At 37.0% G+C, this 19,633-nt stretch overlaps 1 pseudogene across 1 annotated transcript; it reads right to left on the reverse strand.

Annotated features, from left to right (window-relative positions):
• Window positions 1–441: 441 nt before the first annotated feature.
• LOC308609299 (small ribosomal subunit protein uS5-like) lies at window positions 442–1,312 on the reverse strand (annotated as a pseudogene). Its single transcript has one exon. The product of its transcript is annotated as a small ribosomal subunit protein uS5-like (transcript).
• Window positions 1,313–19,633: the final 18,321 nt, after the last annotated feature.

Consider the following 19,633-nt stretch of genomic DNA (forward strand, 5'->3'; position numbering starts at 1 on the left):
AGATGCTAGTCAATAAGATTTAGTGGGCTCTTGCTGTGTGCTAGGCACTGTGTTGGGTGTTTTACCCAGAAAAATCTCAATTAATTCTCACAAACAACCCTCTGAGATAGATATTACTATTATTACATTATTACTGTTTTAGAGATGAAGAAACAGATTTCATGTTGATAACTGAACTGATCACGGTCACAGAAGTTGGGATATAGAGTACCAGGGACTCTTTACAAAGAAGTAAGGAGACACAAAGTCATCTGGCCTCCAAGTCGAGGACACTGGTGGTGAGAGACCAATAACAAGTTGTGACCTCTGGGGAAGAGGGGGACAGTGGCTCCAGTAGGCATGAGAGGCTGGCAGCCATCCCCAATACTGCCAGAGCAAACATGGTAACAGTCCAAAGAAAGTGGTAGAGTGGGTGAGGGAAAGAAGGAAGGTTTTGTTTTGTTTTGTTTTGTTTTTTAAAACTAGCTTCATTCACTTTATTTTTCTTACAGAAAACTATGTGGTGGCTACAGCTGGAGCCTGAGTCCTCTGCACGGAAACTCTGGTGTGGGTCTTTACAAGGTGGTCAGTGAATTCCTGATACAGAGACTTGGTGAACACAGTCTCTTGCCAGAGATCAGGAGTGATATAACTGTAGGTCTTGGAAATGGCATCAAAATTGGCCTTGGCGAAGTTACCCAGCATGGCAGTGCAGCCCCCGGCAGAGGTGTAGCTGCAGTCAATGCCAGCCATCATCAGTAGCTTCTTGGGCACGATGCCAGTGCCCCTGGGGGCAGGGATGAGACGCACCAGCACAGAGCCACAGCGGCCAGTAACCTTGCAGGGGACGGTATGGGGCTTGCAGATCTTGCTCCCCCAGTAGCCTCGTCTCAAGGGGGTGATGGAGAGAGAGCTTGGCCAGAATGATGACCCTGTGGATGGCAGTTGCTACCTCTTTAGAGCACTTCAACCAACATGTCCGTTGTAATCCCTGATGGCAACAAATGCCTTGAACCTGGTCCGCTGGCCAGCATGGGTCTGCTTTTGCACAGGCATGATCTTCAAAACTTCATCCTTGAGGGATGCCCTCAAGAAAAAGTCAATGATCTCAGATTCCTTGATGGGCAGAGAAAAGAGATAGATCTCCTCCAGGGACTTGATCTTCATGTCCTTGACCAGGCGGCCCAGCTTGGTGATGGAGAGACGTTCCTTGTCCTCGGCCTTGCCTCCACGAGCTCCGTGGCCTCGGCCCCCAGCCCCGACCGCAACCCCGGCGCCGGCCCCAGACGCCGGCCCCGGACGCCACTGCTCTAGGTATTGTGAGGTAGGTCATCAGCTTCTAGTTTTGCCTCCTTTTCCTTTTTTTCCCTTAAAGGGTGTGTGTGTGTGTGTGTGTGTGTGTGTGTGTGTGTGTGTGTGTGTGTACTTGGGGGGTAGGAGGAAGCAGGTGTAACTGGTTGAGTCTAATTGAGTATGACATGTATTTATGGACCATGGGTGGCACTATTTTTTATGTGTGTTGGCTACCAACTGCCTCTCTCCCTGCCCTTTCCTTAGCTCCCTTGAGTCACTCTGCACTTCCTGGGTACCCTGCTCTCCAAAGCCACAAGGGGTCTCCCAAAGAGAACATCTCCAGATTGTCCTTCCCCAGAATGTTTTCAAGAAAAAAGCAAGGGCAATCAACCCTAGGTCTTGGAGAGGATTCACAAGAAAATCCTGCCACTGACATCTGATTTGAGTCTGAGAATATCTTGGGGGGGTCATTCACCATCGTACTCTGAGATGAAGCTTTAAGACAGAAGGAAAATAATGGAGGGACTGGGTCCACTGATAATAAAAACTTATAGAATAAAACCCCTTTCTCTAGGAAGAAGCCGCTTCTTTCCAGAATGTCTGAGTTGACAAGCAGAATGTAACCTGGGGATCGGCACCTATGTGACCTCTTGGGCCAGGCACTCTTAGGCAGAGAACAGCCTGCACAACTTTGTAATGGATCAGATTCCCACAAAGGCTCACTTACCATTCCACAAAATACAGCCATATTTCTCATTTTGGTATCTTTGCACACTCAGTTCTCTCTGCCAAGAATGACCTTTCTCCTCTTCTCAACCTTAAGCTTCTATTTATTAATCAAGCCTCTGCTCAAGTATCCTCTCCTTTGTGAAGACTTCCCTGATCTCCAGGCAGCTAAACAGCTTCTTATTCCTTTGGAGTCTCACGGTGCTGTGCTTAGACTTCTGCTCTAGCAATTTTACACTGTTTTTGATCAAAGTTATGTCTGCCTTGCTGGATCTCAAACTCCTCAAGGAAAGGTGCCATGGCTAACACAACATTGTATCTTATTCTGGCCCCCCAATCTCACTCTCCCAATCTCACCACTACTTGAACCACACAGGGCCTGGCACGCTGTAGGCACTCAGCATATAAGTAACGTTGAACAAATATGGAACAATGTGAGGAACACTTGGTGTCAAGTAATAGGATACAGAAAAAGGAAAATTCCAAAATAAGAATCCAGTTTCCCAAAGCACCGAGCTGATCTCCCTGTGCTATGTGGCTACCTCCCACTAGCTATCTATTTTACATTTGGTAGTATATATAAGTCCATGCCACTCTCTCACTTCGTCCCAGCTTACCCTTCCCCCTCACCATGTCCTCAAGTTTGGATGGGTTAGGGAGGGTGGGAGGGAGATGCAAGAGGGAGGAGATATGGGGATATATGTATATGTATAGCTGATTCACTTTGTTATAAAGAAAAACTAACACACCATTGTAAAGCAATTATACTCCAATAAAGATGTTTAAAAAAAAAGAATCCAGTTTCCCAATAGAGCCTTGAAAAATCTTTGATGTATCAAGCTGATTCCTCTGCTGGCTGATGAAGTCAAATTCTCACAAGCCCCAGAAGTGGCCATTTCAGTCAGCACTGAACAATTTCTTCAGTCTGGCTTTTGGGCAAGCTCTCTACTTCTACCTATAGCACTATTTCCTGACATTCAAAGCCCAATTGCCATACTCCCTCTTGGTCCATAGTTAATGAACACATTTCCTTCCCTGATAGTGGAGCCACTCTGCAGGCCTTGTAATGGTTGGGAATGTTTCACAGTGGTGCTTTCTGGAGATAGTTTTTGGAGGTCACCTTGAGGATGACCTCCTTTCCTGCCATATTCTAAGCTCACTGCTGTGGAGGTAGAATCCATCCTGAGGAGCTCAAGATCTCTGGGAGGCTGGACATGGAAGAAACATGACTGGCCTCCCTGGTCTCCAGCCCCTTCTTTCCAGGTCCATTGTACATTGACATTTAACAAATGGATATAGGGATAACAACTCTACCTACTCATCATGGTCAAGTTAGCTTTTCCAGTATGCTAATCCCTTTCTTTACCTGCTGTTCTATTGACATGAGAAACCCCAAATCACCAGGTGACAGCCATAGCTTTAAGTTTATTAGGAATCTTACAGTGTGCCCTGGTAGACGTATCCACCTTCTAGAAACCAGGCCACCTAGAACCACAGAACTTAAAGTTTTCAAGTGGGTCATTGGAAATGATGGTGAGTGGGGCCACTCCTTCTTCCACCCATTTCCCCCCATATCAATGTAGTCTACCTGTTGGAGATGGAGCACCATATAGTGACAATTCGTTCAAGACATAGACTGCTTCATTAAAGGACAGAATCTCCAAATCATAGGCATCATATCTAAGATGTTGCCTTATCTGAGCCTTCAAGAGACTATGCTAGTACTCTTTTAGGCTGGCAGCTTCTGGGTAATGTGACATATGATAGAACCAGTGGATTGCATAGTGACACACCCATTGTCATTCCTCCTTTGCCGCGAAGTGAATTCGTTAATGCAAAGTAGTAATATGCAGGACCTCATGTTGGTAAATCAGACTTTCTTTGAGAACTCAAACAGTAGAGTTGTCTGATGCACTGAAGGCAAGAAAGGTAAGTCCTTACTCAGGATAAAAGTAAATCTACAGGGCAGGATGTAATCAACTTGCCACCAAATGTCTGGTTTGTCTCTTCAAGGGAAAGTACCATACTGAGGTTTTAGCATTGGCCTCTGGTACTGAAAGATCAGAAAGATACTCAAGATACCAAGTGGTAGTAGCTAATAAGTCTTGGTAAGAGAGAGCCCATGTTGTTGGTCCAATATGTAGTTTCTATCTCTGATATCATGATTACTCCATTCACAGGTGCATTGTGCAAGTGCTGGTATTCCAAAAACAGAGGCTGGCTGACACCTACTGAGCAAGTCATTCTGTTGACTTGTTTAATGCTTCTTTTTTCAGTGGATGTTCTCTCATGAGCCTTACTGTGAGACATAAAGATCCTCACACTGTGTGCACACCTTTAGGTCCATCCACATGCCTCTCCTTTTGCCTTGACCTTCCAATCTTGCTTCTCCCAACAACTTGACCAACCAGTCAAACGATTCACCACTGCCCAGAAGTCCACATATATGCTTATTTATGTCTCCACCCAAAATGGATGATTGATCAGCTCTTCAACTTGAAGCATTTTTCCTTACTACTGTATTTCAGAGTTGCCTCAGACTGGGCCTGTAGTGCAGCTGTCATTCATTATTTGTTCACATCAACACAGGAACCAGACTCAGGTTTTTTCCTCCTCTGTCAACCAGTCATAGAGAAGGCCTTATGAGGCCACAGATGTGAGCTGAAAGAGAGGCCTTATTGCAACAACAGGGACTGGGGCACTGGTTCATGTAACTTACTCATTCCCTCTGGACATACTCAGATCTAATTCCAAATACACTACTTCTATCATACCATGGATTGCTGCTGTGATGGCCCAATCTTATGACCTGTTAGGTCTGACAGAACCCGGTTCATGAGGGAAGTTCTGGTTGCATAGTCGATTAATGTCCCATGGACAGACACTCATTCATTCTCTACCAGAACCAAATAGCAAATATGCAGTTTCTTTCTAAATGGTATATATTCCTCTGTGGTAGACAGTGTGGACTTACTTCAGAACCCTAGGGGTTTGTGCTTCACCTTTACTGTTCAGGTTCACCAGAGACTCTATATGGCATCTTCACTTACCACAAATATCTCTAGCACCATGGAATCTGCCAGAGGGTTTATCCCAAGAGACAGTGCCACTTGTACTATAGCCAGACCTTCCTCAATGCCTTTTCTTGCTTTTAGTCCCACTTAACATGTCAAAGTCATCTCATGATGGGTCAGGCCAGTATTCCCAATTACAGTATATGTAGTCTCCAAAATCCAAAAAGACCTACCAAGCACTGTGGTACCTTCTCAGTAGTAAGAGACGCAAGGTACAATAACATGTCCTTTTCAAGGAAGAGGCATGCCTGCATGGCCCAGATAACTTGATCCTTTAAAAATTCACCAAAATGACAAGTCCCTGTGTCCTTATGAGATTTATCTACCACTCTCTGGAGTTTATGAATCCAAAATATTTGCTACTTCCTCTTTATCAGAGCCAAGTAAATTGATATTATCAATATAGTGGACTAGCATGAGATCCTACTGAATTTCCAGACTATCAAATTCTTTTGGGAATATTCTGACAAAGAGCAGGAGAGTTAAAATAGACCTGCATGAAGACCATTATTATAGGCCTCTGTCTATCCAGGTGAATGTGAATAACTTCTCATCCTTCTTTCTGATGGATATTCAAACAAATCCTTTAGCTATATCAAAGTCACATACCAAATACCAGAGGATATATTAATGATCCATTACAGTAAGAACACCATATCTAGTATAGAAGCACAACTAGGGGCTATTTTGTGCTAAGTTTATGTTAGTTCATCCTCATCTGCCAAGATCCATATGATTTTTGCAGGGTGAATTATATGGGATCATAATATGGATTACCTCTTCTGCAGGGTTTTGTGTGGACATAGCTTTTCAAATAAGTTGAGTAAATACCTAGGAGCATGATTGCTGGGTTATATGGTGAGATTTTGTTTAGTTTTGTAAGAAACTGCCAAATGTCTTCAAAAGAGGCTGTATCATTTTTCATTCTCATACTTAATGAATGAGAGTTCCTTATATGTGGAACCTAAAAGGGAAAAATTCAGAGAAATTGAGAGTAGAGTGGTGGTTACCAGGGGTTGGGAGTGGGGGAAACAAGGAGATATTGCTCAAAGGGTACAGACTCCCAGTTATAAGATTAACAATGTAGTGACTCTAGCTAATAATACTGTATCATATATATCATATAGTCGAAAGGAGATAGTGAAAATATCTTACAATGTGATAAAGCTATAACTGAGTTATATCCTTGGAGCCTTGTGTGAGCACAGAAGAGGAGCATTTGAATTTGCAGAGGGACAGAAGTGTCATGGAGGATTCCATGGATGAAGTGGCTTTTGAACTGGATTCATTTTACCCTTCCTTTTCCTAACTGCTGGAGATACAACAGTGAGCAACACAGACACAACTGCTGCTCTCTTGGGGCTTATATTCTAGTTAGGTGTGACTCAAATAAGCATAACTAACAATTTTTTAATTGCCTTTAATTATAAGAGAGGAAGGGATGGTGAAAACAAGGGAAACATTGCAAAGGCACAGAGATGTAAATGCACATCATGTGTCTGGGGACTCAGAGCCCATCAAGTGTAGCCCCAATATAAGCAGGGTTGGGACTCAGGTAAACTGAGTGAAACATCTAGGGCACAAAAAATTTAAGGAAGCACTCACTCTTAGGTTCATACCTTAGGCAACTCACTCTAGTCCCAGCTTTGAGCACAGGGTTTGTAATGGGGAGTTGGAAGAATTTAGATCAAGACACCAGACTGGGGCCATATTGTGAAAAGTCTTGTAAGCTTTACTAAGAAATTGGAGCTTCAACTTTAGGTAATGGGAAGTGATATCTATGCTTTAGAAAGGTCATTTTACAAACTGTGGGAAAAAGAGTAGGGTCAGTATATGACAGGAATCAGATGGCCATTGAAAAGACAACTGCTTTTCTCTATATGTGACACTCATGGCTATTTTTGAGGGCTGAGGGGAAGGAAGGAGATAGTGCAGAGGAAGACATTCAAGAACTGAAATGAGTGAACTCCAGGAGGGCAGGGACAGTTATCAATACTATTTCATCCTCATTTGTGACCCCAGTACCTTTGACAGTGCCTGGAGAATAGGAATAGTTTAATAACTATTTGTGAATGAATACATGAGTAAATGGAAAATATAGGAGCAAGATCCCTCAGGATCTTGGAGAGACGAGATTTTCAGGGTAGGAATTTGTCTTATAAAGGAGAGGGACACCCCTTTCTTGGGAGGAGAGGCTAACACGAAGGTGATAACTCTCTGCCAGGAGATTGCACTGTGAAGACAAATGTAATGCCAATGGTCTTCTTAGGGGATGTAGCAATAATAAAACTGAGGACTGGAAGACAGTGAAGCAAGATATGCATGGCCTTGGGTCAGTGGTAGGGTGACTTGAGTGACAAAGTCTCCAAGGGTTTTCCATGGGCCAGGGAAGCTCCCAAGCTATTGAATTGTTGTGATTTTCAAAGACTCTAAAGAAGCTGTATATAAAAATCAATATCTCAAATCCTCTCTCTCTCTTTCACACACACACACACACACACACACACACACACACACACACACACACGAGAGAGAACCACAGTCAACTTACGATGGTCGGGAATGCTTTTCCCTGAGGATTATTTATGCCAAGTTTGAAGAAAGGCAGTTGAGTAGTGAAACTCAAAAAGTTTCTCATTCTACCCAGGGAAAAATAATCAAACAGAGCTAATGAGCTACAATGGAACTGACAATTTAAAAAGAACATTTTTATGGGAAGAAGAAACAAGATGGTTCACCTGGTATTCCCAACAAATACATTGTTATGTAAAGTCTGCGAGGGTACTCAGATATTTTGAGATGAAACAACACTGGAAAGACCAAAAGTTAGACTAAGGAGATGGTCTTTGGATGGCATAGTCATACCAAGCTGTTAAGAGGTTGTTGAGATCATTTGGGAGACACCCTCAGCCCTTCAGGAGCATTTCAGGGCTAAGGCAAGCTCCTCTTGCCATTTATAACTGTCCTACATTGGACAGTTGGAGCTCAAAGTTGATCATTTATGAGTCATTTTATAGACTGTGTCCAAAATACACCACTCAGCAAGATGTTAATAGATATGCCATGAAAAAGAGATTCTCTGGTCTAGTAAGTGTGGAAAATACTGGGCTATATACAATTAATCTGTATGCTTTATTGCAGTATGTTTCAAAACCTTTAATATAGTCAATGGATACTATATCCAAGAAGGAGATAAAGTTTGCTGTTTCCCCAGTTATTTAACCCAGAATACCTGACTAGTGTTTTACAGACTATCATTTGGGAAACATTGTTCTAAAGCATGATTCCTGGAAGGCTATTGATAAAATGCAAATAGAACACTTAGGGGAAAGTAATACATTAACTATTAGCACCCACTTTCATATTTGATGACAACATGTTCCTGGAGGGATAGAGTATCAGAAATATACGTTGTTCTCAGAAAGCTCACAGTCTATTGGTGACAGAGAAGAAAGAATGAAATACACAATAAATATTATGGTAAGGAATTACATATGCTATAAGATGGTGGTGTCTTGGATGATGGTGGTGGCAGTGAAAAGGGAAAGAAATTGACAGATTTGGGAACTATTTTAGAGGTAAGATCAATAGAACTTAGTAATGGATTGAAGAATGCAGGGTGAAGAAAAGGAGAAAGTGAAAAAATGACCCTAAGTGGTTTGATTTTGCAACCACAACGGTGACGATGTCAATCACTGTGACAGAGAGTGGAAAGGGGAGAGGGTTGTGGGAACACAATGAGTTTAACCTGTGGGAATTCTAAAGGCAGTTATTTTCAGGATCACCCTACATGGCTGTTATTACTCTCTGCTCTGCTATATGGTAATATGAACCAGTTCTCATGAGAGATGTCACATTAAAGATTCTGTCTAAGTCATTTATCCTCTTACTTATTTCTATGGTAGCTTAATTGATTAACTGAAATACCAGACATGGCCTACAGCAGTTAGGACTTCACAGACAAAACAGAGCTATTCACAGAATAACGTTGTTTCTGATCAAATATAGGAGATAACCAGATTAATGGATTAAAATTAACATTTATAAAATGCTTCACATTAAATGGGTGAAAATACAGCAGATTGTATGTAGTTTTTTTTTAAATTTCTATTTACTCAATCAACCAATATTTACTGTGTGTCCAGTAACTGCCTAGTTCAATACTGAATTACACAAATATGAATCAGTCAAAGTTCTTTCTATTGAATTGTTCAGAGTCTTGGAGTAGATGGGTGTCACAGACATGTAAAATTAAATGAAATAAAGTTTTAGAGGTTTTGTGATAAAAGGCCATAATGGACTTAGTAAGGGAACATTGGTGGAAATATGTCATTCTAGTTGAGGATGGGCAAAGAACTTGACACAAACTCATTCTTGCACAATAGAAAAGATGTTTTCCAAGTGGACAAAATAGTGAGATGGAACACAAGAAAGACATTCCAGAAAAAAAGAACATTATTGCAAAGACATAGATGTTTAAAATATGTCTTGCAGGTAATAAGAAGCAATTTAAGGATTTTAAGCAAAGAAGTAATAAGTCAAATTTATGATTTATAACGATAACCCTGGCAATTATATGGAGGGCAAATCAGACAGAACAAGGCTCTTCCTGAGGGCCCTGAGGGCAAGAAAGCAATTAAAAGCTTCTGGAAGAGTTCAAATAGGAGATAATGGAGCAGTATCTGTGGGGATGGAGAGGAGAAAGATCAAAGAGATGTCAAAAAGGTAGAACTTACTGACTTTCTGCATGTGCTATGGACAACAAGAATGGAGTCTAAACTTAATGCTCTTATTTTTTTCTACATGAACAACTTAATTGATAGTACTTCTTTCAGTAAGATGGGAAGATTGGCAGGGGGAAGTTTGGGGTGGAAGATGATGATTTAATTTTAACATGAATGTGAAGTATCAGAGAGATGTGAAGATACTCATTACACATTTAGATATATGAGCCTGGATTCACATGAAAGGTCTAGCTGGAAATATATTTAAGAGTTGACAATGTGTATGTGGTATTTGATTACGAGGAACAGAAGGACTTCTGCTTCCTAGTAGGGTGGACAAGCACCCTTGTCAAAAACACTACATTTAAAAAAATGGATAAAACACTAATGCACACATACAAATGAATAAAGACAAAGAAAGCATGATGAACATAATGAAACATGACCTCTTTGTCATGCATAGAACAACTCCAACCAAAAATGGCAGGGTTCATTTGCTTTTCATGGGTATAGGGAGCATTTAACAAAATTGATCATATGTTTCACAACACAGAAAGCCTCAACACGCTTATAAAGACTGAAATCATTCAAAACATCTTCTTGACTTCAGTGGAAGTAGCCCAGAAACCAGCAATAAAACAATAAATAAAATATATTTTACATTATTAAATAATCAAAGGATCAAAGATAAAATCACAAGTAAAAGTAGAAAATATTTCAAAGTGAAATAAAATAAATACAATGAATATGTCAAATTTTGTGGTAAGCAGATTCAACAGACATTAGTAGAATACCTGTATGTGTGTGTGTATATATATATATATATATATATTCTCATATTACAATCGAGGAAACACTGAAAATCAATTTTTAAGTTTACATTACAAGAAGTTAGAAAAATAATGGTAAAGTTTAACCTTAGACTATTATAAGGAAGAAAATAACAAATATCTGGTTATAAATCAATTTAATTTTAAAAATATAAAATAGAGAAAAACGAAAGGGACAAAACTGTGTTCTTTGAAAAGCTGAATAAAATTGATAAAATGTCTAGTAAGATTGGTTAAGAAAAGGAGAAAACAGAAATTAGTAATATCGGGAAAAAAGGCATATTGCAAGAGATCCTAAAGATATTTAAAACTAATGAGGTTATTGTGAACAAATGTATGCAATTAAATTTAAAATTTAGAGAAAAAAAGCAAATTGCTTGAAAATATGATTTACTGAAGCTGAAAAAATAATGCACAGGAAATCTGAATAATCCAATATCTGTAAAGAAATTTACTCTATTACTTAAAACTTTCCCATAACAAAACCCCGGGCCCAGCATTTAAGAAAGAAATAGCATTAATTTTGCAAAATTCATACACATAACTGAATAAGAAGAAAGACATCTCAAATATTTTTTAAGAAACCAAAAAAACTTTGATTCCAAAATCTGATCAGGACATTGAAAGAAAGAAAAATTACAGACAAATCTCTTTCATGAATATAGATGTTAAAAAACCTTACTAAACATTTAACATTTCAAATCTAGCAATAAATAAAACAATAGAATATATCACAATCAGGTGATCTTTATTCTGGGTATCCAAGGGTGGTTTATCATTCAAAAATCATTCAATGTATTTCATCACATTACCAAAGTTAAAAAGAGAAAATCAGAACCATATTAATAGAGGCAGAAATGGTATTTGACAAAATTTAAAACATGCTTATGGTAAACGTTTATAGCAAAATAGGAATGAAAGGCAACTTTCTCATTCTAAGAAAAAACATTCCAAAAAGGCTCCAGCAAACATTACATTCAATGGCAAAAATGAAATATTTTACCATCACTATTAAAAAAAAAACACCAGGGATGACTTCTATTATCACCTTTAATCAAGTTTGTACTGCAGGTCCAAACTAGTACAATAAAACAAGAAAAAGAAATGAAAGTCATAAGGATGAGAAAGGTTGAAATAAAATTTTCATTATTTACACACGAGATTGGATACTTAATGAAACCGAGGAATTTATGAACACACTCTTAGAATTAAGTGAATTTAGCAAGTCAGGATACAAAACTCAATTTTATTTATTTCAGCAACAAACATTTAAATTAAAAAGGAAATTTTATCCTCCTGAACAACGTGGATACTCCTTCCCAGCAACCTTCCTGTGCCATTTGTTCACTTCACACAGGCGCCATCACACACAGCTGCTACCTGGGAGGGGTGCACCTTGGCCATCCTATTTCATCCTATTTTCATGCCACCCACCACAATTTTTCTTCTAAAGTTACTTCCCCCACCTCAAGCTCGTTTGACAGATGTGTATACCCACTTCCTGCTTTAATTTTCTTCTTGGTATTTATTACTATCTGATTTGCTTGTTTGTTTATAATGTCCCCACCATTAAAATAAAGTCTCCATTATAATATAAATATACAAATGTAATATAACATAAGTATATAAATATATTATATATAAGTATATTACATTGTAAAAATATAAATATATATTATCAATAAATATAAAATATAATATAAAAAATTGAAAAGGAAATTTAACGACATGGTGATACAGTTCTGTGTCCACTTAGCTAGGTTCTAGTCTCCAATTATTCAAATATTAATCTATATGTTGCTGTGAATGTATTTTGTAGATATGATATATAGTTGACTCGAAGCAAAAAGAGATTATCCTAAATATGGGTGGTCCTGATTGAGTTTGTTGAAAGACCATAAGAGCAGAGAGAGAGAGAGAGAGAGAGAGAGAATAGCTTATGTGAAATGGGGGCAAGTCTGAAATCTACTGGGCAGATTAAACACATTTAAACTGGTTCCATTCCTCTGATGAAACCTTGACGGATACAGACTTTGCTTACAATTGTATAAGAAATCAAATGCCTAGATACAGATATGAAAATGTGAAAGACTTTTATACTGAATATTAAAATCACATTTTGAGAAAACATTTAAAGACATAAGTAAATGGATATATTATGGATCAGAAGACTATTGTTAGGCCATAAATTCTCCCCTAATTATAATAATATATAGATTCAACACAATCCCAATGAAAATCCCAGTATGTTTTTGGAAAATATACTAGGCAATCCTGAAATTCATAAGGAAATGCAAAGGGCCAAAAATAATTGAGATTTTGTAGAAGATGTGGAAAGAGGAGGAAATAACTACCAGATAAGAATACTTATTATAAAAAGACAGTAATCCAGGAGCTGTAGTATCGGCAAAAGGTTAAACAAACTAATTATTGGAACAAAATCTGAAGTCCAGAATCAGACACATACGTATATGATGATCTGATTTATGACAAGAAGAAACTGCAGTACTTTGAAGAAAAGATGGTATGTTTAATAAATAGTTCTGAGTCAAGTGAATATCCATATGGAAAAAAATCACCTTTGGAGAGACTTCCAGAATGGTAGTTCAAGGAACACAGTGGACACTATTCTCAGCAAAACAACCATTTACCTACAGAAAACTATTTTTAAAAACATTTAAACATTTAGAATGTAGAATGGGGATATATGTATATGCATAGCTGATTCAATTTATTATAAAGCAGAAACTAACACACCATTGTAAAGCAATTATACTCCAATAAAGATGTTAAAAAAAAGAATAAAGAAAATCACAAAAGACCATCACCCTCACTCTACAAATGAGAACAAGCTGGATAACATACAAAAGTATAGTGTTTTTCTAATCCCATCAGAGATTTGAGGCTGCAAAGGATTAGAAGAAAAAGAACTATTTTTGCAGAAAGTGATAAGCCATTCCTGAGAGATTCATGGTCTTTTTATCCCTAGAAGAATGCCATGGATAGTGGTAAGGAGAGACCAGCCAAACTTCTTAAAGAAACATTAAATGTCCCATGTTGACTGGTGTGACATTTTAGATTCCCAAGGAATCTCATTCAATTAGTTAATTTTTACCCACCTACAAACTACTTCACAAAGCCTTCACTAAATGCATGGAAGTAACACACTAAAATCTAAAACTGACAGAGATATCCCACATCAAGTTGTGTTGTGCATGAAAACTGTTTTTCTGTACATTCATAACAGAAAAACTGTTATGAATCACTGCAGGTCTTCTATGAATTTAAGTCAGAGGCTGATGAAAGCCAACAGTGGGTCAGGGTAGTTGAAAGACATCTCTCGGCAACAATCCAAATCTTCAACTAATACAAGATAGCAGCTAAAGTAGTTCTTTGAAAATGGGGAGAGGCAGGGGGAGGGCGTAAGACATCAGTATAAAGTGGTATCTCCTGAAGCACAGAAACCCAGAGGGGAGACAGGATTGGAGACCTAAGAGAACTAATCAGAGGACCAAATAGCTGACATCCAAGCTCTGAAAGAGAGAGAAATCCTCTATAGTTCTTGAAGTGAGCAGCAGGCTGTAGAGCACAAAGCAATCTTCACAGTCCCATCTGTGCTTAGATCCTAAACTCTGATATAGAGGAATCTTAAGTATACATTGCTAAGTGAAAGAAGCCAATCTTAAAAGGCTACATACATACTGTATGATTCCAACTATGTATATGACATTCTGAAAGGCAAAACTATAGAGGCAATTAAAAGATCAGTGCTTGACAGGAGTTCTGGGGGAGGAAGGAAGGGATGAATAATCAGAGCGTTATAACAGGAGTTTTAGGGCAATAAAACTATTCCTCTGTATGATACTGTAATGACAAATACACTTATAATGTCAACACTAAGAGTAAACCATGGACTTTATTTAATAATAATGTATCAATATTGGCTCATGCTTTGTAACAAGTGTACCACAGTTATGCAAGATATTAAATACAGGGGAAGTTGGGGGTATTGAGGAGTATATGGAATCTATGTACTTTTCCTCACTTTTTCTTGTAAACTTAAACTGAAAAAAAAACACATAAAGTCTATCAATTAAGCAAAAACATATAAAAATGCAGTGAAAGCAGTAGCGGGAAATTGAGAGCTGTATAATGCACAATAAAAAAGATGAAAATTTTCAAATAAACAGCCTTACCTTCCACCTCCAGACACTGGAAAAAGAAAGTTAAATTAAACCCAAAGTAAATAGAAGGAAAGGATAAATAAGGATTAGAGCAGAAATTAATCATAAATAGAAAAAAGTGGAGAAAAATAAAGCCACCCAAAGTTGGTTCTTTGTGAAGATCAACAAAATCAACAAACATTTAGCTAGGATGACCAAGAAAAAAGACTCAAATTACTAAAGTAAATAATAAGAGAGGCACTATTACTACCAACCTTATAGAAATAAAAAAGGATTATAAAATAACAGTATGAACAACAAATTAGATAAGACAAAATGGACAAATGCCTAGAAAAACACAAACTATTGAAAATGACTGAAGAAGAAATAGAAAATATGTGTAGAGAAGTAGGGGGATTAAATTAGTCATCAATAACTTGTCATAAATAAAAGCCCAAGACTGAATGGCTTCACTGGTAAGTGCCATAAAATTTCTTTAAAGTGAAAAAAAATCTTTTTAAAGAATTAGCACCAATCCTTCTCAAAATCTTCTAAAAAATAGAAGATAATCACTTCTTTTCAATTAATACTGAGATCAATATTTCACTGATATTATTAAAATCGTAAAAACACATTAGACTACAGCCCAATATCATTTATGATATATACACTAATACAAAATTCTCAACAAAATACCAGCAGAGTGAATCCAGAAACATATAAAGAAATGAGTATGCAACATGACTAAGTTGAATTTATCCTAGCAATGAAAGTTTAGTTCGATTCCAAAAGTTAATCAATGTAATATAGCACATTTACAGAATAAAAGACAAAAAACCTCAGATATCTCAATAGATGAACAAAAAGCATGTGACAAAGTATCACACTCATTCACGATAACAACATTCAAAAAACTACAAAGAGAAAGGAATATATTCAAGCTGATAAAGGTCATCTATGAAAAACCCCAGCTAATGCCATACTTAATGGTGAAAGACTATAAATTTTCACCCTAGGATCAGGAACAAGACAGGATTTTCATCCTCACCACATCTACGCAACACCAAACTGGAGGTACAAGCTAGGGCAATTAGACAAGAAAATGAAATAAAATGTATCCAGATAGGAAAGTAAGAAGTAAAGTTATCTCTATATGTAGATAATATTATATTATATATAGAAGGTTTTAAGTAATCTACACAAAAATAATCTATTAAAGCTAGTAAATGAGTTGAGCCTGTTCATAAGAGAAAAGATGAATACACAAATATCACATGTATTTCTATACACTAGAACCATCTGAAAATTAAATTAAGAATTCAATTCCATTTACAATAGTGCCAAAAGGAAGAAAATACATAGGAATAAATTTGAACAAAAAAGTGCAAGACTTGTACATTGTAAACTAGAAAATATTGCCAAAAGAAATTAAAGGTCTAAATAAATGGAAATATATTCCACATTCATGACTAGGAAGACATAATGTTAATATCAATAGACAGATTCAACACAATCCTTGTCAAAATTCCAACAGTTTGATTTTCAGAATTTTACCATCTCATCATAAAATTTAAATGGAAATGCAAGCCAAAACAATCTTTTTTAAATTTAATTTATTTTTGTATACAGCAGGTTCTTATTAGTTATCCATTTTATACCAAAACAATCTTGACAAAGTAGAGCTAAGTTGGACAACTCACAATTCCCATTTCCAAAACATACTATAAAGCTACAATACCCAAAAGAGTGTGGTTCTTGTATAAAGATAGATATATTGATCAATAGGATAAAATTGAGTCCAGAAATAAACTCTACCTCCATGGTCAATTGATTTTGACAAGGATACCAAGACAAGATAATGGGCACAGAATATTCTCTTCAACAAATGCTGTTCAGATAACCAAATATCCACATGCAAAAGAATGAAGTTAGACCCTTACCTCACATCATACACAAACATTAACTCAAAATGGATCATATACATAAACATAAGAGTTAAAACTATAAAACTCTTAGAAGAAAGTCTTCATGATTTTGGTATTAGCAGATGGTTTCTTTAATATGAAACTAAAGCACAAAGGACAAAAGATAAAACAGACAAATCAGATTTCAACAAAATTTAAAACCTTTGTACTGTGAAGTATATAATCAAACAAATGAAAAGCCAGCCCACAGGATGGGAGAAAATACTTAAAATTACACTTTTTATAGGAGAATTATACCTAGTATTTATAAAGACTACTTAAATCCCAATATTTAAAACATAAAATAATATAAGTTAAACAAACTTTAAGTATACATTTCTTTAAAGAAAATACACAAATGACAAGTAAACACACGAAAAAAATGTCATGAAGAACCTAGGGGTAAGACGGGAATAAAGACGCAGACCTACTAGAGAATGGACTTGAGGATATGGGGAGGGGGATGGGTAAGCTGAGACGAAGTGAGAGAGTGACACTGACATATATACACTACCAAACGTAAAATAGCTAGCTAGTGGGAAGCAGCCGCATAGCACAGGGAGATCAGCTCTGTGCTTTGTGACCACCTAGAGGGGTGTGATAGGGAGGGTGGGAGATGCAAGAGGGAAGAGATATGGGGATATATGTATATGTATAGCTGATTCACTTTGTTATAAAGCAGAAACTAACACACCGTTTTAAAGCTATTATACTCCAGTAAAGATGTTAAAGAAAAAAATACATTAATCAACCTTGAAAACATTTTGTGAAGTAAAAGAATCTAGTGACAAAAGGCCACATATCTTAAGATTCCTTTTATAGAAAATGTCTACAATAGGTAAATTTATAAGACAGAATTTAGATTAGTGATTGCCTATGGCTGGGGGCTAAGGAGAAGTGGGGAGTGACTGCAAATGCGTATGACTTTTCTTTTAAGGGGAGGTAAATGTTTTAAATTAGGTAGTGTTGTTGGTCTCACAAGTTTATTAAAATAGTAAACCATTGAATGCATGCACTAAACAACTTTAAACCGGTTTGTTTTATGGCATGTGAAATATCTCAATAAAGCTGTACTTAAAAATTAAAGAAAGGAAAGATGGGCATATTAATATCAGACATGTAAACTTCAAAACAAGCAATATTTAGATAGATAAAAAGGACCATTACATAATTATGAAGGGGCTAATTCACCAAATAAACAACAATTCTAAATGTGCGTGCACCTAAAACAGAGCTTTAAAATAGAGGAAACAAATATAAAACTTACAAAGAAATAAACAAATCCACATTTGTAATTAGAGATTTCAACACTCCTTCTACAGTACTTGATACATCAAGTGCAGAGAAATAAATATGTATATAAATTACTTGAGTGATACTATTAATCAACTTGTCTTCATTGATATATAGAAAATACATCACCGAACAACTGTAGAATAAACATTGTGTTCATGTGCACATGCAACATTTGCCAAGATTTAACATATTTCTAGGTTATAAAACAAACGTCAACGAATTTAAGGAATTGGAGTCAGATAAAGGATGTTCTATGACCATGCAGATTTAAATTATGCATAAGTAATGGAAAGATGTCTAGAAACTCCCTAAATAGTGTGAAATTAATAAATACTTATAACAGAGACCAAATTTACCATTCCACCTGAAAAACTTAAGAAACTGTCAAAATATATGAAATAATAGTTCCCACGTCACTGGAAACCGTAGAACAAAGGATAGTGATCCCAGAAAGATGGGAAACAAATGAGATGAGCTTGACAACTGCTCCAGTTTTATGCCAATTTTATGAAAGATAAAAATCATATGATCATCTGAATAGATGTAGAAAAATTATGTGACAAAATTTGACATCCCTTCACTATAAAAATACTCAACAAATTGGGTATAGAAGGAAAATACCTCAACACAATAAAAACCATATATGACAAACCCACAGCTAATATTATACTCAATGGTAAAAGTTTGAAATCTTTTCCTCTAAGATCAGGAACAAGACCAGGGTGCCCACTCTCATCATTCTTATTCAGCATAGTACTGGAAGTCCCAGCTAAAGCAATCAGGCAAGATCAAGAAATAAAAGGCATCCAAAGTGGGAAAAAAAGATGTAAAATTGTCTTTATTTGCAGATGATTTTATCTTTTTTTTCCATTGCTGATTTTTTAATACAGCAGGTTCTTATTAGTCATCAATTTTATACACATCAGTGTATACATGTCAATCCCAATTGCCCAATTCATCACACCGCCACCCGCACTGCCACTGCTTTCCCCCCTTAGTATCCATATGTTTATTCTCCACTTCTGTGTCTCAATTTCTGCTCTGAAAACCGGTTCATCTGTACCATTTTTCTAGGTTCCACATACATGTGTTAATATACGATATTTGTTGTTCTCTTTCTTACTTACTTCACTCTGCATGACAGTCTCTAGATCCATCCATGTCTCAACAAATGACCCAATTTCGTTCCTTCTTATGACTGAGTAATATTCCATTGTATATTTGTACCACTTCTTCTTTATCCATTCGTCTCTCAATGGGCATTTAGGTTGCTTCCGTGACCTGGTTATTGTAAATAGTGCTGCAATGAACATTGCGGTGCATGTCCTTTTGAATTATGGTTTTCTCTGGGTATATGCCAACTAGTGGGATTGCTGAGTCATATGGTAATTCTATTTTTAGTTTTTTAAGGAACCTCCATACTGTTCTCCACAGTGGCTGTATCAATTTACATTTCCACCAACAATGCAAGAGGGTTCCCTTTTCTCCACACACTCTCCAGCATTTTTTATTTGTAGATTTTCTGATGATGGCCATTCTGACTGGTGTGAGGTGATACCTCATTGTAGTTTTGATTTGCATTTC

The sequence above is a fragment of the Mesoplodon bidens genome (assembly GCF_964165515.1).
Source record: "Mesoplodon bidens genome assembly, chromosome: X".
Taxonomy (NCBI): Eukaryota; Metazoa; Chordata; class Mammalia; order Artiodactyla; family Ziphiidae; genus Mesoplodon; species Mesoplodon bidens.